General features: G+C 34.3%; 1 pseudogene; it reads right to left on the bottom strand.

Moving 5' to 3' along the window:
- Nucleotides 1-23885: 23885 nt before the first annotated feature.
- Nucleotides 23886-24847, bottom strand: LOC145073268 (vacuolar iron transporter homolog 4 pseudogene; annotated as a pseudogene).
- Between the last annotated feature and the right edge of the window lie 1357 nt (nucleotides 24848-26204).

Here is a 26204-nt window from a genome sequence, read left to right as displayed (position 1 = left end):
CGGTCCATTAGATTGTGTTAGTTTTATTTGTGACTCTTGCATTTGTATGTTGGGTTGGGCCCATTATTATACATGCTAGGTTGGGTCCATTATCATGTAGGTTGGGTTTGGCCCAGGATTATACGTGTTGTGCTAGGCCTATGATTACACACGCTAGGCTGGGCATATTATCATGTAGACTGCATTGGGCCCATGATTATGCTTGGTTGGGCCCGTTTATGTATGCTAGGATGGGCCCATTTAGTTGTACGCTATGCTAGGCCCATTTATGTGAAATGTGGTATATTAGGGAACTGACTAAGCTTTGCTACTACAACTTCTCGTTTCAAAAGGGAGGGCCCGGTTTGATTGCTTTGCATCCCCTGGAGATTTATTATGTATCAATGGTTTATGATCTTATTATGATGTTATGAGAATACTTTTACTTTGATCATCTTTTTAAATAATCAATGAAGGGTTTTGATTTATTTAAAAAGAAAAACTTTACTCGGTATTTTTTGGACGCTACATACGTTTTGTATATCAAAATCAATATCAAACTCGTTTTCAACTAAAATCATGAAAATATTTTTAAAAATTTGATTTAATCAAAACCACGAAATGTAATGAAGAAAAATATTCCATTTAAACCTAAGGGCCATGATTTCCATATCTAAATTCAATGCAAAAATCGAAGGTTTCATTTTCTAAAGGAAAAAAATGAAATGAATAATTTCAATCATTGGTATGAGTAAAAATGAAAAAAATACTAATCACAAGAGCTTTCTTAAAAACAAGTCAAATAGGCTTATGAGAATTACTTGTGTGAATCAATGAATGGAAGTACTTCGTCACAAGAATTGTAGTCAAAGACATCAAAATGAAGAAAAGTTAAAACAGGTAACAATCTTGAGTTTTTTTTTCTTTTTTTTTAAATGAACGGTTGAAAAAGAGAAACACAAAGTTAATGCTTCGATATTGAACACTTAAATTTCTTTACCACAAACTAATATGGTTGATTTAATTGACCATCTCAAATTAAAGTTTCATAAATGAATTTTAAATTCTACATGTCACACTAAATTCCACACTAATACAAAAGGACCTAAAATGCCTTTGGTACCTAAATCTCTCTGATTGATTGTAGGTACTATATGATAAGCAGCATGATGAAAATTAGTATATTGATAGTGGATGATCGTGGATTATCATGTCACATGAATGGGAGGAAGGAATGTTTTAGAGATTTTAGGAAGTTAGAAAATGTTGGAGTGGTGGAGTTTGCTAATAATCACAAGTGCAAAGTCAAAGGTTACGGGAAAATAATGAATGAAATTTTTACAATTAAGAGAGTCGCTTATGTCAAAGGATTGTAGATAAACTTATACGTGTATCTCAGTTGGTGTTTGTCATAGGGAATCAAGTGATATTTGATGAAGATTAGAGTATCATATTAAATATAGAGACGAAGCAAGTATTGCTGAAATTTAAGAGAAAGGGAGACATATTAACATTGGGCAGGAAACCCATAATAGGCTTACATTCCATTTGCTTAATATCAAAGGCTTCTTTTGGTTTTAGGTAGCTATGGCATAAAAGAATTTCTCATCTCAATTTCAAAAATTTGAATACACTTGTTTTAAATGACTTAGTTTTAGGTTTACCAGTTCTAAAATTTGTTAATGATTCTTTGTGTGCAGCTTGAGAGCAAGGTAAACAAGATCATCAAGTTCATCTAATTATAATTGACTCAAAGATTTTTGAACCATTGGAACATCAACATAATGAATTATATGGACCTTCGACAATTGAGTTCATCAATAGGAAGAAGTACATACTTGTCATAATAGATGATTTTTCACATGTTACTTGGATTCATTTTCATCGAAACAAATATGAGACCGCTGAAGTGATGATTGTTTTCATCAAAAAATTGAAATAAGTCTACAGAAGAAAGTTTGAAGAATGAAAGTGACAATGAAAAAGAGTTGAAGAATCATGCTCTTGATTCATTTTTTACACATCTTGGCATTTCTCATAATTGTTTAGCTCCTTACAGACCTCAACAAAATATTGTTGTTGAATGGAGAAATCGATCTTTATGTGAAGCTTCTAGAACAATGATCACATTTCCAAATTTACCTCAATATTTTTTAATGGAGGCTATTTCTACAACATGTTTCACTGAAAATCGTTCTTTCACTCATCAAATATTTAATATCATCCCTTATAAAGTCGTTAACAAAAGGAAACCTGATATCAAAATTTTCCATGTTTTTGGTTATAGGTGATTTATCATGAATTTGAAAGATCATCTTTCAAAATTTGAGACGAAGGCTGGTGAAGGAATATTTCTTAGATATTCACAAAATTTTGTGGCATATAAGGTGATGAACAAAAGAACTCGAAGGATTGAAGAGACTTTCAATTTATCATTTGATGATTACTATGTTAAATGATTTGAACATGAGTTTCCTTATCAACCAATTCTTTCTACCTCTAATATGGATTTAGAACAAATACTTACCTTTGATGTTGGTTTTCATCTAATTTTTGGTATTCCTCACATAGCTATTAAAGTTGAGGTTAATATCAAAGACAATCAAGTCCCTGAAGCATCAAAGCATTCTGATGATTCCATAATTTCCGATGGATGATTAGATGAATATGTATCTTCGAAATCATGTACTCATATTGAAGAAAGAAAAATTTAATATCGACTCAAGTTGAGGGTGAGCAACATCAACCACAACCCTGAGTTGAGGGCCGATCCATTAATATCAAATGCTACTGTTGATGGGGAGGAACTATAACACTCTGTTTTTTGTATTATTATTTTTAAAAAAGGTTTCACAAAGAAATATGTTAATTATACAATTAAAGACATAAGTGAGATAAATGAATAAAGAAAAGAGTAAAGAAATGTTAAAAATATTAATTCAAGTAAGTTAATAACTTTTAATATGGGTAAAATAGACGGTAAACGAATAAAATAAGGTATTCAACAAACGTTGATATTTCTAAATAATAATAATAATAATAATAATGACGAGGACGGTGACGACGAGGAAGGCGACGGCGGTGGCGGCGGCGATGACGATGACGACGATAATAATAATAATAATAATAATAATAATAATGGAAATTTTAAAGTCCATGGTCTATATAGTAGTTTTTTGAAACCATTTTTGTAGAGGGATTTGAGTATGGGGTCGAAGTTGTTAACATGTGATTCTCTAGGGACTAATTCTACCACTTTTGAAATTTAATTTTTCTCCTTCTTTAGAGAAACGCAACAGTGGGAAGGGTCACTTATGGGGTCTACAGATCCAGTAATTTTTTTATTGATCTAATATGATATTACCCACTATATATTCTCATATTTTGATACTTTAGGGTGGAGCGGGAGTGAGAGTCGCAATGACCGTCTAGAGGGTGTATGGACTCCAGTCCTGTTATCGATTTTTTTCGATGATGCTCCAACATGCTGAGAGCATCATTCCCTGACGAGTTTAGATTCAGTGTTGGGTTACAAGGTTGCAAGGGTGGTTGTTTCAGACTCGTGCAGAAGCAATAAGCTTTGAAGGAGGAGTTTGAAGGTCTCCAGAAGGTGATAAGGATGAGTAGGAGTGGGTTCCCAACTAAGAGAGACTTATAGCGATTACAGCAAGGGAAAAACAATATGATTACTAGTTCGAATGATTTTCTCTAGTATATGTGACATCCCCAAAATCTCGGCCAGAAAAGACCGATTTTCATTTATGCTTTTAAATAATTTCAGAGTAAATCCTTTTGATTTGAAAGAGTTGCGGAATTTGTTCCAAAAAACAAAAGATGATAAAACAATGTTTACCAAAGCATTTCATAAAAGAAATGTATTTTCATTATATAATCAAAACTCGGGGTGTCATGTTCCGATACAGACCAATAAGCATAAACGATAACATTACAAGTCATTCAACAAATATATACATATACAGACTTGTAAACAAAACAACTTGATGGTTCATCCATCTTATGCCCTCGCGCCACTTCCTGTAATACAAATAAAATTGAGTGGGTTAGGCTTGGGAGCCTGGTGAGCATATAGGGTTTTCAACCCACAATAAATAATTATATTTAATTTCCACCAACCAACAATAACCCAATTACCCATTCCCGTTATTCTCACTTTATGTCCCTAAAACAACTAACATAAGGGACCTAGTCTAAGAATATTTCATCGGGGCGACAACACATGCTTCGGGGGTTCCTCAGCAATATAAGTCAAATAAGGCAACCATGAGGGGATGGAGTACAGCGAATGAACACCCAAGTTCATTAACACCTACAGGTGGCGAACCCGCTAATGTTTCGACAAGACTGTCTAGAAAAGTCTGTGGTCGTCATCTAAACTCCGCTAGATGACTAAATCAAACAACAACGAGGCCTCTCATCTGTTTATTACACACCAACTATCTACCCATGTTCTACCCAACATATTAGTAGATAAAATATACATTTTTATACATAGTTTAAAAACCTGTATAACATGCTTTAATCAATACATATTCCACATAACAGATGAGGCACACACACACACATAACACGTATTTCATAGAGAAATAATCAGATCTATAAGATAGAAGAAAGTGAATACACATTCACACATATAAACAACAATATACTTAATACACTCAAACCATACTTGTATTATTATCGTGTTTATGAAAGGTAGTATACACTCACCTGATCAGAAGATGATCGGACAACACTACGGCTTACAGAAGTAGTAATCCTCAGCAGATCTGGAAGATCTTCATAAAAATCGAACTTCTCGCGGGCAGAGCTTCGGCTCGGGAATCGCACTTCTCGGGATCTCGAGAGCGCGAAACTTCCTTCTGAACTTGGATATGAGATCCGGGGTGTCGGGATGGCTTCGGGGGTTTACACGTAGAGCTTCGGCACAAAATGGAGGAGAAATGAGCAAATAAGCACGGAACCCTCGCATCCTATTTATAGGGGGCTGGAGCCTCGGAGTACGCGGGGCATACTGGTCGAAATCGTCATTGCGTTCGTCATCCGAAGAACTTGAGTGCGAAGGTCGTCATGCTTTGCTGTACGCTGGGCGTACTTCGGATATGCCCGGTGACTTCCCCTTCGGATAATATCGGGTTTTATAATTAAATTTAAATACAAATTATTTAATAAACTTCGGAAATTCATATCTTCTTCATACAAACTCCGTTTTCGACGTTCTTTATATCCACGCGAAGGTGAGACTACGCTCTACAACTTTCGTATAGACTCCGTCGGCTAATTTTAAATTTATTTTTATTATTTATTTTTAATAGGCCGGGACAGAAAACTTCGTTATAAATTCATAACTTCTTCGTTTGACGTCCGTTCTCGCCTAACTTTTCATCGTTGCGATACCAACAACGAGATCTTGGATTCTCGTTTAGATCGATTCGACTAAAAACCGCTCGATCTCAAATCGAGTATTTCGGGCTGCCTACCGCTAAGTCGAAACTTCAGAAAATCATAACTTCCTCATACGAAGTCAGATTTGGGCGTTCTTTATATATTAGGAAACCTCGTTTCAACTACTACAACATTAACCAAAGATATCAAGTTTATTTTACACTTAAATTTTGACGCTTTTTTTTTATTCTTAATTAATCAAACCACATAATTAAGCAATTAAGCACAAAACACATAATACTCAAATAATACGATCTTATTATTTCAAAACGGGTTACAAAGGTTAACCTAGACTATTACAATGCTAAAAATGGCATGCCCGGAAACACAGGCGTTACAGTATATATGAAGTCGACGAAGCTGTTGGTAATCTCAAGCAAATCAAGGACGTTGCCATGCTAACACTCAATGGCTGACAGGTTTTTCGAGAGCTGGGAATCCATCTTAGCGACATCAATAGTCATTCAGATGCGTTTTCTCACTGTACTCAAGGTTCGAAGGTACCAATGACGTCCCACTAGATTATGTTGTGTAGCCTTGTGTATAGGTTGTGCTATGATGTAGTGATATATTATATTGGTAGATCTGTATAATTTACATGCATGGTTGATTATTGTTTATCTGTTGCATATGTCGAAATAATGCAGTCGGGTTAAAGCTTAACTGCTTTGTCCTGTAAGCCAACAAACCTAGGGCAATCTAGTCCGATGAGTATGGGACGGGGTAATCTAGTCCAACGACTGTAGACTCGAGGGTAGTCTAGTCTGATGATTGTGGACCCATTTTGCGTGCATTGTTTATATATTATTATGTGGAGTATTTTGGGGAACTTAGTAAGCTTTGGCAGACAATTTTCGATTTAAATGTTTTCAGGTACATACCAAATTGTGAAGGCGGGACTCTAGACATGCACATTAACATTTTTATGATTCAAAATTCCACATTGTTTTCCTTACAACCCTGATTTCAAACTATGGTTTTTGATCAAATGGTTTGAGCTAATGTATTTAATAAAAACATGTGTTTATTTTATTTTAAAAATGAAAAAATTTATTCAAGAACTTGAACGTTATAGCAACATAGAGCAGATTTATGTGCTAAGGGCGCGGGGGGGGGGGGGGGGGGGGGGGGGTTGAAGATGTCAATCCATTGAACATTGAAGTTGAACTAGATGCTCAAGGTAACGTAAACTTACATGATAGCATTAATGATAATCTTTCTATTTTAGAAGAGTTTTTAGATGTTGAAGAAATTTTTGAAGATACTGATCTGGATTTTAATCTATCATATCCTCCAATGGAGAAATGGACTTGTGATCATACCAAAGAACAAATTCTTGGTAATCATAATTTTGGTGTGTTAACAAGAGCACAAGTTAGAGCTAAGAATGAAGTTTTTAATTTGCATCAAGAATTTTTCATGTTTAATGTGTTTATTTCTAAAATCAATTCTAAGACAGTCAAGAATGCATTAGAATATACTGATTGGGTTGTTGCAATGCACTCTGAATTGGCTTAGTTTGATTGAAATAAAGTTTGGAGGTTAATTCTTAAACCAGAAGGAGTTTTTGTGGTTGGTTTTAATGGGATTTTAAAAGTAAAGTTGATAAATAAGGGAATGTTGTTTGTAATATGGCGAGACTTGTTGTTAAAGGTTATTTTCAGCAACAAGGTATTGATTATGATGAAACCTTGGCTTTTCTCGCTAGACACAAAGTTTTTCATATTTTTCTTGCCTATTTAGCTCATAAGAACTTCAATGTGTATAAACGGGATGTCAGGTGTGCATTTCTAAATGTGTATTCAAGGAAACTGTTTATATTAAACAATCTCCTAGATTTGTGAATGATAAGTTTTCTAATTACTGTTACGTCCTTGATAAGGTTGTTTATGGTCTAAAACAAGCACTAAGGGATTAGTATGCAACATTAACCAAATTTTTGAAAATCTCTAAATTTAAGCAATGATGATTTGATCCCACATTATTTTGAAAGAAAGTTAGAGATCATATTATGCTTGTACAAATTTATGTCGATGATGTAATTTTTTTTTCTACTAACCTTGATTCATTGAAGGAGTTTGAGGATTTGATGTGAAGTCAGCTTAAGATGAGTATGATGGATAAAATCAATTATTTCTTGGGTTAGAACATTCCCCAAAGAAAAGAACAACTTTTTATCAACCAGGAATCTTATACGAACAATACGCTTGAACAGTTTGGAATGACTAATTTTTCAGATGCGAAGGTTCCTATGACATGTGACCTCACTTGAATCTTTCGTTAGACAAACTTGATGTTGATGTGAAACCATATCAAAGCAAGATAATTTATTTGTTACATCTAATTGACAGTCAACTTGATATCATGTTTTATATATGTAATTGTGCTAGGTATCAAGCAAACCCAAGGGAAGCACATCTCACTGTTGTTAAAAGATATCTTTTGATTCAAACACTTTCTAATGCGGACTTTGGAGGATGTCAACTTGATCAAAAAAGTACAACTAGGGGCTGTTACTTTGTTGATGGGAAGCTTGTGAGTTGGCAGTCAAAGAAGAAGAAAAGTGTATCAATATCCACATCTGGGGCTAAGTATATTGTTGGTGATGTTTGTACTTTGCAAGTGATCTAGATTCAAAGTCAATTACATGACTATATAATCAAAATGAAAAAATTCCTCTATTTTGTGACTCTCAGATTTCATTCACATATGTCATAATCCAGTTCAACATTCCAAAACAAAGAATATTACTCTTCAATATTTCATAAAAGATCATGTTGAAGATAACAATATCAAAGTTCACTTTGTCAATACCAGAAATAAACTTTTTGATATTTTTACAAAACCTCTAGACGAAAAATGTTTTATGAGAATTTAAATGGATTAGGAATAACGGGAGCTTGTTATATTCCGAAATCTAACTCAAATTTTTTTTTAGCTTTGATAGCGAAGGTTGTTCTTGAACTTCGGCAATAGAGCTAATTTATTAAGAGTTTACTATTCATCAACAGAGCTTCGAGTTTCTTCGATTTCGATATTTTCTCTTAACCATTCAGTCAGATTCGCTTACAATCGAAGTTTATATTGAAGATTTTGGTAAAAAATTTCTTTTTGTTAAAAAAAATTATAAATTACAAAAAGATTTTCTTTATTCTTTTTCTTGAAAAATTCAAAATTACAAAAATATTTTCTTTATTTTTTTGTTGAAAAATTCCAAAATTCCAAAAGATATTTTTTTTTATAAATTTTTCAAAAATCAAAAAATATTTTTTCTTTTATTATTCTTATATTATGTGGGTATTTCACTTTTTGGTAACAACTATTGTATATCCATGCACTATCGAAGCTCACAAGGGATAAGGTATTCTTCGATACATCTTGAATAGTTAAGTGTCCCTAGAAGCATGTTGCAACATGTACTCTTTGTTTGAAATGCCTAAATAAAAATTTTCTTCTAAAAATTCCTTCCCAATAGGTTGTATTACGTAAAGTCATTACGCTACCTATCTCTTCTCACATTAAGTTAAGAGATAACTGGTTGGGCCTTCTTTTCGCAAATGTACAATGATTCTTATACCAAATCCTTTTCACCCTGAAACTCTTACACATTGCACACATAATGATGTAGATCCCAAGACGTCTCTAGTCAGAAACAACTATAAAATATGTGTGCCAAAAATCTGTGTTTATGATGTTGAAATCATTTTAACCATGATGATACTGAAATCCACAAACCACTACAATTCTAATGCATTAATGGTGAATAATTTTTTTCTTCTTAATTGTTAAAGAAGAATTGACAGATGAAACTTTATGTTTCAATGTACCTTTTTCAAATGTTCAAAATCACATTTTATTCTTTTTACATGATCTTAGTGAAATTTACTAGCCCCAAGTTGTTTCTACCAAAGTAGATCTAACTCTTTATTATTCATGAAACAAAAATTCCATTAAATATTTTTCATTACCTTTAGTCACTTATAAAATATATCCAAAATCTTACTTGTTGAATAGACTGTTCACACAACTATTGTCTTACATTATTTTGCTCTTATTTTATGTTATGAAGATGTTTGAAAATCAAGCCTACCTTAGATACTGACTAAAAAAGGCCCTTCGATACTTCTCTATAAGTATTTGATTGTATTTCATGAGAAACCATAAATAAACTTTGATTTCTCTCTTGATATCGAAGGAAGATAATCTTTCTCCAAAATCTTAGTGTGTTTATATCATAGATTCTATGATATCACACTTTATCCAAAAAAAATAGATTGCTTCAATCTTTTTCCTCAAGCCTCATGCCGTGATTTTGCAAAGTTTGGTTTATGATCTCACTTACAATCCCATAATTGAATGAGATCCAACCTTAACTATCGAATATTGCTTCTTGGTTACTATTGAAGTTTCTCAAATGTTCGACACTAGGTGTATGACAAGGTAACCGTTGTACGATTACGTATTGCTACGGTTACTTTATATGTGATCGATTTTTTCACTTATTACCTCTACACATCGTGGTTAGAGATGATGAAGGTTAAATAACTCACTTTTTACATGGCAAGTTCTGATTGGCTATCGATTCAAATTCAAAATTCGAGCCAGTTTAAAAAGCGGTTTTCACTGCTTAATTAACCTTTTCTGAATTCATGAATTATCACACGACCCTAACCGTAAATTTATCAATTCCCTACCTAATATTCTTGTCAATCATCATGTCAACTGGTCAAACCCCAGTTGATCAATTCAATACTAGTGACAAGGAAGTTTTCATTGCTCAAATGAAGATTCAATAGAATAATTTTTGGTTTAATCCAAACTTATCGACATAACATGAAGAATTGAAGATACTTGTTCAATACTAGAAGGCTTCAGTTCTTGCTATTGCTCTGTCTACATCATTTCCAAATATGATGTCATGGTTTTCGTTGGCTTCTTCCTCGGCAATTTAAAACAAGAAAGCGAATATAATCACATTTTAAATGGAATCCAAAGGTACAAGGGACTTTATGAAGAAACTATTTATTCAAATTCTTAGGTTGGAATCTGATGGTCCTAGTGATGTTCCTTTTAAAAATAAATTCTTCATATGTTGAATAAAATGCGGTAAAATAATCCTATATCTATTATCAGTGATTTGCATAAATCCAAATTACCTAGTATCTGGTGCTTTTTCTTTGGGGTGATTATTCAATGCTTGACAAGTCATTTATGGATATTATTAGGGGAGCCATGGAGATACAGTCTAGGCCCTTGTTCGATCCACAAGGATCAAGATCAAATGAACGCTTATTCTCTTTCTGTCAAGCCAAGATATATTGCTAACCCCTCGGTAACTAATAATCAAGTGAGACACAAATTTTTTAGTTCGTATTTTTCTGGTAAAAATCAAAAAGGAGATAGGATTCCTGATTATTCAGAACTGAATCGAATGACATGTACGGATCATTCTAATCTCAGATATCCGCCCATTCTCGACGGTAATTCTGATTTATTGGCAAAGAGGCGAAGAAATAGATTCATCATCCCACTCGAATCGATTCAAGATGGCGAGAACCAACTAATACCTTCTTCAGGTATCTCAATGGAAAATACGTAAACCCACAATATTAGTACCTGCTCTACAATTGGAGTGGTTAATAATGCATGTAAGTATGATGATATTGAGCTATGCGGCTCTTCTTTGTGGATCCTTATTATCAGTAGCACTTCTAGTCATTACATTTAGAAAGATTTTTTATAGTTATAAAAGTAATAATTTCTTAAAATTAAATGAGTCTTTTTCATTTGGTGAAATCCAATACAAGAATGAAAGAAACAATATTTTTAAAAAAAATTACTTTTTGTCTGCTAAGAATTATTACAAGGCCCAATTGATTCAACAATTAGATTATTGGAGTTATCGTGTGATTAGCCTAGGATTTATATTTTTAACCATAGGTATTCTTTTAGGAGCAGTATGGGCTAATGAAGCATGGGGATCATATTGGAGTTGGGATCCAAAGGAAACTTGGGCCTTTATTACTTGGATCGTATTCGCAATTTATTTGCATATTCGAACAAGTAAAAAATTTCAGGGGGCAGATTCCGCAATTGTGGCGACTCTAGGCTTTCTTATTAATTTGGATATGCTATTTTGGGGTAAATCTATTAGGAATAGGGCTACATAGTTATGGTTCATTTACGTTAAGCTCTAGTTAAATTCCAGAAAAATTCTTACGGATACAAACGGAATACGGTGTATATAAAACACCTTGTGTCAACCGGCGACAACCGTGTAAATCAAGTCAAGTAGTGTAGTGATTCACACGGTTCTCGCAAAGACCAAGTATATTGGGTGAAAATTCAAATTCATATTTTGTTTTTACTTTATTTAAGATTTAAGAGAACAAAAATTTAAGATTTAAGAGAATAAAAATCCTTCTTCTTTTTTCTTTTCATTAGTCAACCAACTCTTAAAAATCATAGGAGTTTTTTTCTTTAAGAAAACTATCTATAAAAATAATTAGATAGAATACCTTCAACCTTGTCAACTGATAGTGAAAGAACAAAATCCGGATACATACCAATACCTATTACAGGTAGAAAAATGGAGATCGAAACAAATAACTCGCGCGGTCCAGAATCAAAAACATAAGCGTTTGGAGTATTAAATAACTTATATCCATAGAACATCTGGCGTAACATAGATAATGAATAAATAAGAGTTAATATCATTCCAATTGCCATTACAAAAGTGATGGCAATTTTAGGCATTAAAAGATATTTTTGGCTGGTAATTATTCCTAAAAAGACTATAACTTCTGCAACAAAACCACTCATACCCAGTAATGCAAGCAAAGCCATGGAAAAACTACTGAACATCGTAAATATTTTTGGCATAGGGATAGCTACTCTGCCCATTTGGTCGAGATAAACAAGACGTATTCTATCATAACTCGTTCCTGCCAAGAAAAAAAGTTCAGCACCAATAAACCCATGAGAGATTATTTGTAAAATAGCTCCATTGAGTCCCGTATCGGTTATAGAAGAAATTCCTATAAGTATGAAACCCATATGAGATACGGAGGAATATGCTATTCTTTTTTTTTAAATTGCGTTGGCCGGGAGATGTTGAAGCTGCCAAGATTATTTGTACTATACCTACTATCATCAACCAAAGATATGATTGATTCACTGATATAGAATGAGCGTGTGGTAATAATTCCATATTAATCTGAATCAATCCATACACTCCCATGTTTAATAAAATTCCGGCTAAAAGCATACAAGTACTGTAATGTGCCTCTCCGTGGGTATCTGGTAACCATGTATGTAGGGGTAGAATCGGTAATTTGACAGCAAAAGCAATAAAAAATCCAATATAGAATATTATTTCCAATGCCACATGATATGATTGATTCACTGATGTTTCAAAATTTAATGTTGGTTCATTAGAACCATATAAACCGACACCCAAAACTCCCATTAACAGAAAAATGGAACCTCCCGCCGTGTATAAAATAAATTTTGTGGCTGATTAGAGACTTTTCTTTCCTCCCCACATGGATAGAAGTAGATAAACTAGAATTAATTCTAATTCCCACATGATGAAAAAAAGTAAAAGGTCCCGAGAAGAAAATGATCCTATTTGACCACTGTACATTGCTAACATCAAGAAATGGAATAATCAAGAATCCCGAGTAACAGGCCAGGCTGCTAAAGTAGCTAAAGTAGTGATAAATCATGTTAATAAAATGGGTCCTATAGACAGTCCATCTATTAGCCTTGACAAAGGCAAACTTCAGTCGTACTCTGATATGGCTATTTTGTACTATGGTATGAAAGAAGATTATGCTTCTCTACTTTGGGATGAATTCGCAACATATGTCAAGCATTCATAGAAAACGATAGAGATTGTAAGTGCTCAATTTTGGAGTCTTATTCTTCGTGATGCTTATCACCAAGATGAAATTCAAATTCCTAGTGGTGTCAAAGTAGTGAATTATTCTCACTTGTAGATACCAAAGAATGTTACTGATGATGCTTCAAAATTCCCATATGTTGGAAGAGTTATATATGCAATGCTTCGGCTAGTGGATGAGTCGAATGAAGTGTTAATTCACTATAATAAGTCTATTCCTATTGTACCATCTACTTCTACTCCTAAGAAGGTGGCATTTCAAACAAAAGAGGAAACAACTTAAGAACCATTTGTGGTTGATGTTACAAAGAAAGCAAATTTCAAAGCCCAAAGAAGTTGTTATCGATACTCTCCAAAATGTCAGGTATAAATTAATTTAGTAAAATTTCTTTTTTTTGTGTGTGTGGGACCACGGAATCGAGTACGTAGTATGTACACATGGTACGCCGGGCGTACTTTAAGGCTTGAATGAAGCGGGATGTCCCCCACATACGTTGGGCGTACCCATATGTATGCAGGGCGTACGTATGTTATGTGAAAACCCAAATTTTTAGGGTTTACACCCTAGTTAAAACATTAAGTTCACCAAATCCTTTGCCTCATTAGCCTCCACTGTCTCTTGAGGCATATCTTGAAACCCTAATCCATTTTCCAAAGAGATTGAGCTTATGTGTGTGTTTGTGTGAGTGTGTGACGCTTATTGAAGAAGAAGAAGACTTGTGGAGAAGAATTGGAAAAGAAGGAACTTGTAGCTCTAGAGGGTATTAACCATTTCTAACTTATTGGAGGTATAAAGCTCCTACCTTTATGAATCCATGTGTTACATTTAATTTAGGGTTTTCTTTTATCACATGATGATCCTTTGAGTCATCCTTAAGATTATAGGCTACTCCAGGACCTTAGAATGTTAGATTTCATCAATTTTCATGGTGTTAGTGCGTAAAAATACCATCTTAATAAATCATGATAAACCATGCAAAGGTTGGTGTCCATTCTTTCAGGATGAAGTATTTAAGTTGGCCTTGGAATCTTTTAAGTCATGAAAAAGTATAAAGTTTGCAACGTTATGGCTTAATACGTTTTAAGGAGATTAGATCTGAAGTTGGACGTTAGGTCTTAGTGAATTAAGACTTTAGAAGCAAGATTTGGCCTACTAGGGCATACGTCGGACGTACATCGATGTACGCTATGCGTACACACTTGAGGTCTCCATATTGTGAAGCCATTGTGTATGTCAGGCGTACTGATGGTACGCTTACGGTACACTTATGGTACGCACTAGAGAAGTTTTTTTGGGCTTTTAATTTCCGGCCATTTTGGACATAGGGATTTGGGCCCTTGTTGGACCACAAGTTTTTCTGAGTTGGACCTTTATGGATTTCGACGCATATTGGACTTGGAAAGCCTTTTAAATTTGGGCTAGTTTGGATTTAGGCCTTGGCATGTTAGGCCAATAATGGAAGAGTAAAGCAGCCTTTTACCCTTAAAGTAGGGATTTAGGGTTTGGAATTTCAGGTTGGGTTAATGACCTAATTGCTAATTAGGGTTTTATTATTTTTTGATTGAGTGAGAGGATTTCATGTTTCAGTAGCCCAAGTGTGATTTGGTATCTTCAGACTGAGACGATTTTCCTTCATTATATCTGTGGGTCGAAGGCACCAATGCCGGCCCACTAAATTTTGTTTGTAGGGTAACGATTTTCTTTCTGACAATTACATATTATGCCTGCATATGCTTGATGTCTCTGTGACTCTTACTATTATGATTATATGCTAGTTGTAGGGGTGAAATAGACCTGATACCGGTTGAAAGAAACCGAAAGGGTTAAAATATACCCAGTATTGGTCGAAAGAGATTGAAGCGGTTGAAATATAACCAGTACCAGTTGAAAGAGATCAAAAGGTGTGAAATAGAACCGGTACCAATTGAAAGAGAACAAAGGGGTTGAAATATATTTAGTACCGGTTGAAAGAGATCGAAGGGGGGGGGGGGTGAAACAGATCTAGTTATGCTTCTACTATTATATATGTATGGTATGGGGTATTTTGGGGGAGATCACAGAGCTTTATGGTTATGGTTTTCAGTTTATGCTTTAGGTACCTCCAGCTCAAAAGGGAAGGGCTCGAGTTGATTGTACATCATCTGCCCATGTTTTCCGCATTTACGTGATTTTGGGATTTGTACTATGATATTATTACACTATGGTACACTTTAGGTTGTTTTGACATATTTACTAGAGGTTTTGAAATGAATTAAAAATGAAATTTTTATCTGAAATTTTTGGGATGTTACATTATCAAAGAAGTTACTATGGATGTTGTCACATTAAGATAGAAGGCAAAGTTGAAGCCTAAGGGCATTGTGATTAAATAAATTACAGATGACGAGCAACAAAAAAAGAAGAAGTGAAAGGTTATGGGTGTATTGAAAAATTTTTCAAATATTCAAGCTCAAACAGTCGAAGATAAATCTGACCAAACACATCTTGAGAAGAAGATTGTCAACGAAGAAGTTGTTGTTCCCACTAAAGATGACGAGACAGATACTGAAGTTTAGGAACCAATTCAACATACATCTTATGAATGTGAAGGAAATGCTGATGATGTTGATCAGGTGATGCGTGGAAATACTTCTATTTCACCCTGAAGGGAGACCTCCGTCAAGTCAAATATCGAGGAGAAAAGCAATCCAGATGTCACTTTGAACAAAACTAATATTGTAACAAACATCACAAATAGTGAAACACTTTTGACTTCTACTCATAAGTTGAATAATATCATTCCAACTGAAGTTCCTACTTTCAAATCTAACATAAATGAGGATAGGTCTTAAAATATCCCTAAGAACTTATCTAATAAGGACTCAAATGTTAATGTGGGTGAGGCTTCTTTGAAGGACGCTTCAACTGTTCCACTAACACCACCACCATCATCACCATTACTAACTTTGACTATTCAAGCTACATCTATTCCTTTAAACTCACCAATATTTGAAGGTATCTTACAACAACCCATTACTTCTTTATTTTCTTCTCAGCCCATAGAGAATACTCTCAACATTAAAGAAGAAGAACGTGTTAAATTTGCTGATCTTGACTTCAATTATGAGGAAGAAAAAGTCAAAGATCATAATATTATGCATGGCAAGCAGTACAATATACTTAATTTAAAGCTTAACATGATTCTTTAATTTTATAATGATGGTGCTGGTAAGTCTTGTTTTTTGAATAAAGGTGATGTTCATCTTATGTTGAAATTTCAAGAAAGAAAAATGATGTTTTTAGTGAACTTTATTGTGACTAGTTTGGTGACAAGACTAAAAGGAAACTTGGCTTCATACAAGTTTCATCTAACAAAAGTTCCAAATTTCGATCTTGAAAGACATGACCTATTAGAAAAACTTATGCAAACTTCTAAGGAATCTGTTGAGTCGGAGGTTAAGGAAATACATGATATGTTTCTCTCAGTGAACAAAAAAAGATTGATGTTTTTATCTCTAATCTTCAAAATAATGTCCATGTTCTACTTGATGCCACTAGAACTTTAAACAAAGACATTAATTCCTTTAATAATTATTATGAAAAAGGTTTGAAGATGAAGAAATAATTTGATGAGAAAATGTTCGAAGGATTGAGAATTCTCTAAATGCTTTTCGTGAACAATTATCGAACTTTGATGTTCAATAAAAATCTTCAATTTATGAAGAAAGAATCTACACACCTATATTTTTGATTGAATCCCGCTTGATGCTCATGTGATAGGTAGATAAGGGTGGATCATCGAAGATTGGAGGTGAAGACAAACAAGTTGTAGTTGGGAAGGTCTCTACTACACAAATTCCAATTCCAATTCCTCCAAAATCATTTCAAACTTCGTAAAAAATGACAACATCAACTAATGATGTCAAAGTTGTTGTATCAAATATCCAATTGAAGAAAAAAATAAATATAAAAGAAGCAGGATCTGGCTCTTTGATTCAAACCAATTTCTATCATTAAAGTGAAAAATAAATGAAAAGGGGTGCATGTTGAACCTACTGAAGTTGTGAAGAAAAGATTAAAGGATTTAGAGTTCGAGAAAATGAAGCACCTTAATAGCATCATGATCCCAAGGGAGAATGAGTCGCCTTGCCTTGAAAAAGGAGATATCAATGAACTCTGGTGCTATAAGACAATTGAAACCGTTGCTTTTGGGGAGGTTGATGCATTCGAGAAGCAACCAAATCAAAGTTACTTGGTTGGAGATTCCATGTTTAACCAGCTTACAGTTTGAAATTCCTAGAAGTTATAAAGATATAGAGGAATTACAGTCAGATGAAAATAAGATTTCATGATGTGCCTGGGAAGATTGAAGAGGAGGGCTCATTAAAAAATAATATTAAGTTGGTTTCATTAAAAAAAGATGTTATTTTCGAAGGGATAATCTAAAATTATCGATACAAGGTCATCATGGCAGACAATTTAGTTTGTGAATTCACCATCGCTGCTTTTCCTTTGATGAACCCTAATGATCTTATCACACTTTTGAAGATCATGGGAGAGCTTGATAATAATCATTTAACAGACAGGTCAACTTATATCATCGTATATGAGCATATCAAAAGTTCTATTGATTCCTGTTTTCATTATCTAGGCTTATCAAACTTTGAGTTTGTAATTGCAAATAAGAAGAAAACAAAGAATCTAAACACATATTTAAGAGGAGATCTTAATATCAAAGACTATGAAGATGGTGAGATCTTGATGAAATCCTAAGGTGTGGTATTTCAAGGTAAGCACATGAAAGGAGTAAAGACAAAATATTTCTTTCACACAAACTTTAAAGTGATATTCTCAAACTTGAATCTTAATAGCATCCTTCTCCGAATCAATAAATGAAAGAATAATTCAAATGAATATCCTTTGGTGATAAGGAAGATACGGGGTGAGTTTTTCTCCAGCAGGAACGGGTCTAAGGCACCAAGGCCGGCCTGTTTAAGTAGTAGAGTATGTCGGGGTAAGCCCGATGCAATTTATATGTTTTCGGACATTGGTCCGATGTCGGGGCAATCCCGAGAAGTAATTAAGTATATATGATGTCTATGTGATTCATGCATGTTATATGATATGTGCTATGTGTTCTGGGCTTCGGTCCGATGTCGGGGCAAGCCCGATGTATGTTAGTTTACATGTTACGTGATATGTGTTCCAGGGTAAGCCTGATGCGGGGCAAGCCCGATGTAAGATAGATATTACGCTACGTATTCTGAGTTCCGAGGCAAGCCCGATGCAAATTATGTGATTATGATAAGTGTTATGATATATGTTACGCTGTTTATATGACGGGGTAAGCCCGATGTCAGGGTGAGGCCGATGCCTGATGCAGTCGGATATCGGGGTGAACCTGATGTCGGACAGTAGTCCGATGTCGGTTAAGCTAATGTCGGCATTTGTCCCGATGCAGTTGGGAAGAGTCCCAGAGTTATGTTATTTGTTATATGTGCTGGTATGGTATGCGGTAGTTTGGGGGAGCTCACTAAGCTTCGTACTTACAGTTTTAGTTTTGGTTTCATGTACTTCAGCTAGCAAAGGGAAGGGCTCGATTTGATGGCATGGCACACACCACGGTTTTTATTAGCCTGGGAGCTTACTCTGATATTTTATATGAGAAAGTTATATGTGTTGACAAATTTTATGAGATTTGAGATACATGTTTGATGATTTCATTTTACAATGATAATATTATAATTGTTAAATGATTTTAAAAACAGAATTTTTGGCTTGTAATTTTGGTATGTTTCACCTAGAATATCAAATACCTACCCTACTCTCTAGCATGCATTTCTAATAAAATATCTCATAGCACAAAAGTAAGGGTATTTTAGGAAATCACCGTTCGGGCTCTGGCTGATTGTAGACACCGCTCCAACTCGTTTTCTCTTAAACCTCTTTCTCGTTTTAGAAAAATCATTTCTTTTGAATTTTTTCTCAAATCCTCAATTTGAGTCCAAACACACCCAGAGGTGCATCCGAATCCCTCAAACCAAGGCTCTGATACCAACTTGTAACAACGTAAATTTACAAACCAGAATTTTCAATTTAAAAACACATTTGTCTCAATAATAAAATCACCAAATGTAACAATGTCAAATCATCAAATCTTATATCCAAAATCTGTATATATCAAAACTCCAGGATCCTCTCAATCATAACTCAATCTCTAATGTGTGTACAATCAAGTCGGCGCCTTCCTGTGATCCTAAGAATTACCTGAAACACATAACACATAACACGGTAAGCACGAAGCTTAGTGAGTTCCCAAAAAAAACACACATCACGTTAGCCACTCGACGCTAACTCAATACGATCCTCCGGTCAATGTGTTCCAGTGGAGACCCTCTAGTCCCACAACTCGAGTGGACCCTCCGGTCCTAACTCAATAAGCTAATTATAATAATACTCAGCATAAAAAAGACAAAATGCAGAATATCACAATACACAGATAAGCACATAAGACATCTCAGTCACACAAAGATACCACTCATGGTAAGTATAGTGAGAAGACTCACCTCGTAAGCTAGCAAGTAAAAGTATCGTACTCGAAAATCTCAAACTAGCCTCCGCCTAACACATAGGATAATTATCTCTAATTAATACTCTACTCATACTCAAATACACCAAAGGTTGTTCTCTCTTTCTCTCTAACTCTTGGAATGGGTAAAAGACTGTTTTACCCCTAGATGGTCTCTATTACTTATGTTGACAAAACCCTAAAGTCAACATAAGTCAAACTCGAGTCAAAAGTCCAAGTCTAACCTAACTCGGCGAGTGCACTCATGTTACTCGTCGAGTCCACTCGTTCCTCAGAAGTCTCGTGAAGGTCCATCTTTTCGAATTAACCCCTAACTCGTCGAGCTATAGCATGGCCAGCTCATCAGGAGAAACCCTAACCGACTCGTCGATTCAACTCATCGACTTGGCGAGTCCATTCAGACTCGTGTCATATTCAGATGATTTCAAGGCAGGAAGCCCTCTCATTCTCTAGATATATGCTCTTAAGTCTCATTTATCATGTAAAGCCATGAGCTTTACGTTCATGTATGGCTCTTAGGAATTGAAATGCCAAGAACATGCTCTATTAAGGTTTTTTTTTCACTCAAAGGCTCTATTATGGCTTAATAAAGCAGGGACCTTACAAGGTCCAGATCTGATGTCTAAATCTCTATATGTGCTTAATACACACAAAGTCCCAATATAAGATGGAAAAGAAGCCTTAAACTCCAATAATATGAGATCTACCCAAACTAATGAGAAAGGTATAAACTTTATATCTTTTATAGAAGCTCTTGGATGAATAACAACAGATCTAACAACCTCTTCTCGTTCCTTGCTTGAAATCTTGCTCTTCTCTTTCAAAGATGCACCAAGATACCCAATATTAGCTCAACACTCTCTTTATTAGCTCAAAGGGCGATTAGGGTTTCTCTCAGTGAAGGTAAGCAACTGGTGAGCCACAAATTAGGCTATAAGTGTCCTTAAATAGGCCCCAAACCGGGGGATTTAGGGTTTCACTTCACAACGTCTACTCGGCGAATCGACTCTCTGACTAGTAGATCATTAATCCCACATTGTACAATCGCGACTCTACTCGACGAGTTTTAGCACCAACTCATCGATTTGCTTAATAGTCCTTAAAATAAATAAATAAACAATATACCTGGGAGTCTGGATGTTACATGTCGACATGTTGTGTTGGGTTGGGTTGAGGCCGTCTTGCTTTGTGCTATAAGCCAATATACTTGGTGTGTGCCAGATGTTAGTCATAGGCACGGAGGCTTGGGATGAGCGGTTGGGTTGATGCGGTAAGGCCAATAAACTTGGTATAGTTGGCATTTGAGTTCGGTGACTGATTGGGCCTCTTGCCCATTTATTTGTTTGTTTATGTGTGATATTTTAAGGGAAACTCACTTAGCTTTATGCGTATCTAATTGTTTATTATTTTAGGTCTCATCGATGTCAATGAGAATGCAAAGGCGTGACTGTACACATTCATCAACAACAATGAAGATTTCATATTTTAAGATTATTCTGATTTTTATAAATATATTTGGAATAAACATTTTCTACATAAGGAATTTATAATTAGGAAGATTAAGTAAAAAAAAAATTTGGTTGTGAAAATGGGACGTTTCAACACCCCTCTCTCTCTCTCTCTATTTTGTTTTCTAAGCTTCAGCCATCATAGTCATCAAACACCATTGACGATAAGCATTTCATCAACCAGAATCCTCTGCTTCTCGCTTCTTCTTTATGCTCCATTCTAAAGCAACAAACTACTTATCATCTCCCTATGTATAATACCTAGATTGCCCTTTCAATAAAACCAACCACTGATATTTATTCAATCTTCTCCAATGCCGCCACATCTACACTTTGATGTCGTCAGAAAAACTAGATCAATGCCATGAACTCCCACCTCTGTTAAATCGTTGTAGCTCTGGCTCTGGAACCCAGTCTTGTCTCTTATCTCACCAAAATAGCACCGCCTTTCCTAAAACCATCACTCTCCCTTCGTCACATGCACATCGCTACTGAAATCCGTAGTACAACCAACATATCAAGAATTTATTGAAACCATAAAACTAAAAGATCAACAAGCATGACTGAGTTGTTGATTTTATGTTTCGAGTTCTAGATGAATTAAGGTGATTTTGGTTTTGAATTGTTTGATTTTCATATCTAGATTCAAGTTTTTATAGGAAAATTCATCATAGGGTTTTTGTCAGGGTGAGTTCAGTTTCTAGTATGTTCATCGGAGCTTTGTGGTCGTCAGAGTTGATAAAGGAGATGGTGGTGGTCAAGATTCGTGGTGGTGATTTTTGATTTTTTCATGTAATTGATACATGTGTGTATGTGTGTGTGAATGTTATGAAGTGTTTTATTAAAAGTGATTTCATGATTTGAGGGAGGTGTTGCTATTTATGGTTTATAGTTTAGATTTTCATGTGTTTTTCTTCATATCAAAATTTATTTTATGATGGTCGGTGGTTTCAAGGGACTAGGTGACTAATAGCTTTTGGTGGCGGGTGGATTTTGGTAACTGGTGTTGGAAATGGGATTACGAGGGTAATCTGTGTTGAAAGTGGGACCATGGGAGTGAGATTGAGTGGGTCTCATTTTTCTATACAATTAATTCATTTTTAAATAATTAAAAAAAAAAACCGAAGAAAACAATATAATCTTTTTAGGTTACAAGAGAACCAAATTAAAAGCTAGAGACTGTCTTAATACAAATCAATAGTTAACGACCAAACGAATAATTTTAACAAACCAATGATGATTTGAGTAATTTATTCTATTTCGAATTGTGTCTTAGATATAGACCATAAGGGAATGTGATGAGTTGGAAAATTAGAATTGTGGAGAGCACACGCCTTCTCTACCTTTTAAATATTCACCAAATTCTCTTGAGAGTGTGAACAAACATTAGATCCATTTCCGAAAATTATACCTTATCGTAGATAAGCTACTTTTAACAGTTGTCTATCTTTTCCTTTATCGAGAATCCTCTTTTAACCTATTGGTACATTATATTTTACTTTTATCTTGTATAAAAAATAAAGTATTAATTTTCTGGATCATCGCAATTGAACCAGTTGGTCGTTTATCGTCTTATGAGCATAGAATAGTTCTAACTATAGATCTTTGTTACAAGTCACATATATATTCCAACAGAGAGTCTTGTTCAGGTGATATTACTGTCAAGATATTATAATATTATATAATTGACCCACAATCGAATACAATCATAATAATATGGAATACAGTAAAAAAGAAGCGAGTATATAAATTAAATGCCATGTACTGTACAACTGACCAAACCATAGCCCCAATATGTCTCAGTAATTTTACCTACCTATTCGTTTCAGTGTCACATGCAACATAACATATAAAGGTAAACAAGTTTAATTTTTTGATACTTGGTAACATTATCTTTTAGAATGTTTACGGATTAAGTTATCATTTTAGAAATAATTTGGTCTAGCTGACGTAACAAAGTTTGTAACAAGATATTTTAACAAGTACGTCTTAGGTTAAATCCCAAACATAGACTAATCTTTTTTTCTAAAAAAAAGTTATCATTTAAAAATCTCTTTTCTTTTCTTGTAGTGAACATCAGTATATCACTAGACTTTCGGTTCACGAAATATTATCTAGTTCATCAAATGTAAACTAAAAGCAGAATCTAAGATCATTTAGCAAGGTATAGCACGAGTTTAATACTTAGTTGTATTGATGTCATTTCCTCGAGTTAAATATTTGGTAGTGTTAATGTCATTTCCTCATGCAAATCGTTTGCCAAAAAGTTATGCACCCAAAAATTATATTATATAAGTGCGGACTAAGGATTCTTTTTTCCCTATTACTTTAATCTTTATATATGACGGTCACTTTTAGAGAAATTTGATGATGATATTAATTATTGTACCTTTCATTTTTGGTAATTTTATAATTAATTAACCCCAGATAAAATGTTCTATGATTAATTAACCCCAGATAAAATTACTAAAACAAAAATATGACTTATTAAAAGAAATCATGTATAATCAAATAGTTAACAAAATTCTGTTTTTGTATGTGTTTACAAATTTAGTACTTCGAATTAAGAAGAGAAGTACTAATCAACCAAATACTAACATGTACTATATATCTCGAATTAAGTATTAATCAAACCAGTAGAACCTACTGCTTTGGTCAACCCAAAGGTGACACCCATCGCCACCCACCCTCCAAACAATACCCTAAGTGTCGACTTCACAATCGGACCCCTTCCCAGCACTGCACTCAATCCACCAAACCCTACTAGCGCCATGCTCACGGCCAGCACCACTACCACCAACCTCACGTGATAACTATTTATAAACGCAGCTGCCAAAAGTGGCACAGCTGCCCCTACCGCGAATGCAGAGGCTGAAGCAACCGCAGCTTTTGTTGGGCTCGGCAACTCGTTTTTCTTGTCTTCCAACAGATCATAGGTACTCAAACCATTCGTGATCTCTCTTTTGATTTGTGACATTTCGATGTCGTACTGAGAGTAAACTGAGACAAATTCTCCGATGGCCATGCTACATGCTCCTGCAACCAGCCCAGCCATGCCAGAGAGGATCATGGTCTTGACATCTTGACGAACAGCACCTACACCCATCATTAGGGAGGCAGTGGAAAGGAGGCCGTCGTTAGCACCTAACAGAGCGGCTCTCAGCCATTGAGCTCGCTTGGCATAATCGAATATGACTTCAGTGGTTTCTTGGGTTTGCTGGCTTTCGACATCTAAGTTGGTATGTTTGATGCTTGGGTGGTCCAAGTTATCAACAGTTGTTGGGGTCGCCATGGAAGAGGAGAAATTGGTGGGTTCCGGCAGCTAAAACGGTAGTGGTGACTAATGGAAGGGGACGGTGTGGATAATTAGGATTGTGGAGAACACACGCCTTTGGTCCCTTTTTATAAACCAAATTCTCTTCAAAGTGTGAACAAGTATACGTCCATTCCTGAAAATGATACTTTGTTGCACAAAATGATTACTTTCGAATTGCCAATCTTTTCTTTTTAAAAGAATCCATTTTTCTTTTTAATCTTTTCACACAATTTTATATATTCTTTTCACTTTATAATATTAAAATATTAAAGTATTTGTTTGAAATTTTAATATAAATATTAATATTTTTTACTAATAATGGACATATATAAATATATACATATGTTGGTTTTGTATTCTATTTCATGAGAGCTTCAAAACGATATATCGTATGCTAAAAACAAAATAGATGTAAATGAGATACCGATACTCAAAATTAGGTATTTGAGAATAAAACTTAGCAACGGAGTGGGTGTGGGAATGAATCCCATATTTGATAGAAAGACCATACTCTAGTTAATTTATAAACTTGAATGTATAATAGACTTACAAGCTTGTACACATGATTTTACTCCAATTCTGACCTCTGCGCAAGGTGGGCGGTGTGAATCTTGGATTACGTAGGCCAAATTCTCCGAACTTGTGCGTGGGCGCGAGCTACGATAATACTCATCTTCTTCCTTACTTTCTATGCAACTATTTTCGGCGACTCTTTCAGGCATGTAGCTATATCTGATAGTACACACTATTTTGGTTGTTGTACCCTGGAAACAAACATCGAATATCTGACAGTCCAATTCGAGCCTCAACCATTGTGTTTATTACTAATGTTTTTCTTGCAGATTATTTGATTCAGAAACCGAGCTTAAAACTAACAGTATTAAGTTTGTGAAATGAATCATCATATTTGAATATTTTTCATGCAAATTATTCGATTCAGAAACAAGAGAGTGAATAATAACAATATTAAGTTTGTGAAATGAATCATCATATTTGAACCTCTAACTAGACCATTGATATATATATATATATATATATATATATATATATATATATATATATATATATATATATATAGGGTTAGGTTCATTTGAGACCATCTATATTTTGTGAGACCGTGAGACGCATTTTTTTATTTTTTTTATTTTTTATTTTATTATTTTAGTTAATTCAAGTTCCGAAAATAATATTTAAAAAAAGAATTTTTTGATTTTTCCATTTATTTTGCATTTTAAAATTATTTTTAGAATATGTATAGTGTAATATTCTATTTAGAATATTTCACGTATTTTTCAAAAAAAATGGAATTTATTTTTTAATTTTTTTTATTTTTTTTTTAGTTAATTCAAGTTCCGAAAATAATATTTAAAAAAAAATTTAGATTTTTCCATTTATTCTGTATTTTAAAATTATTTTTTAGAATATGTCAGTGTAATATTCTATTTAGAATATTACACTTATTTAAA

Source organism: Lactuca serriola, chromosome 9 (assembly GCF_051521515.1).
Source record: "Lactuca serriola cultivar US96UC23 chromosome 9, Lser_US96UC23_V15, whole genome shotgun sequence".
Lineage (NCBI taxonomy): Eukaryota > Viridiplantae > Streptophyta > Magnoliopsida > Asterales > Asteraceae > Lactuca > Lactuca serriola.
This window is presented reverse-complemented; position numbering and strand designations above follow the sequence as displayed.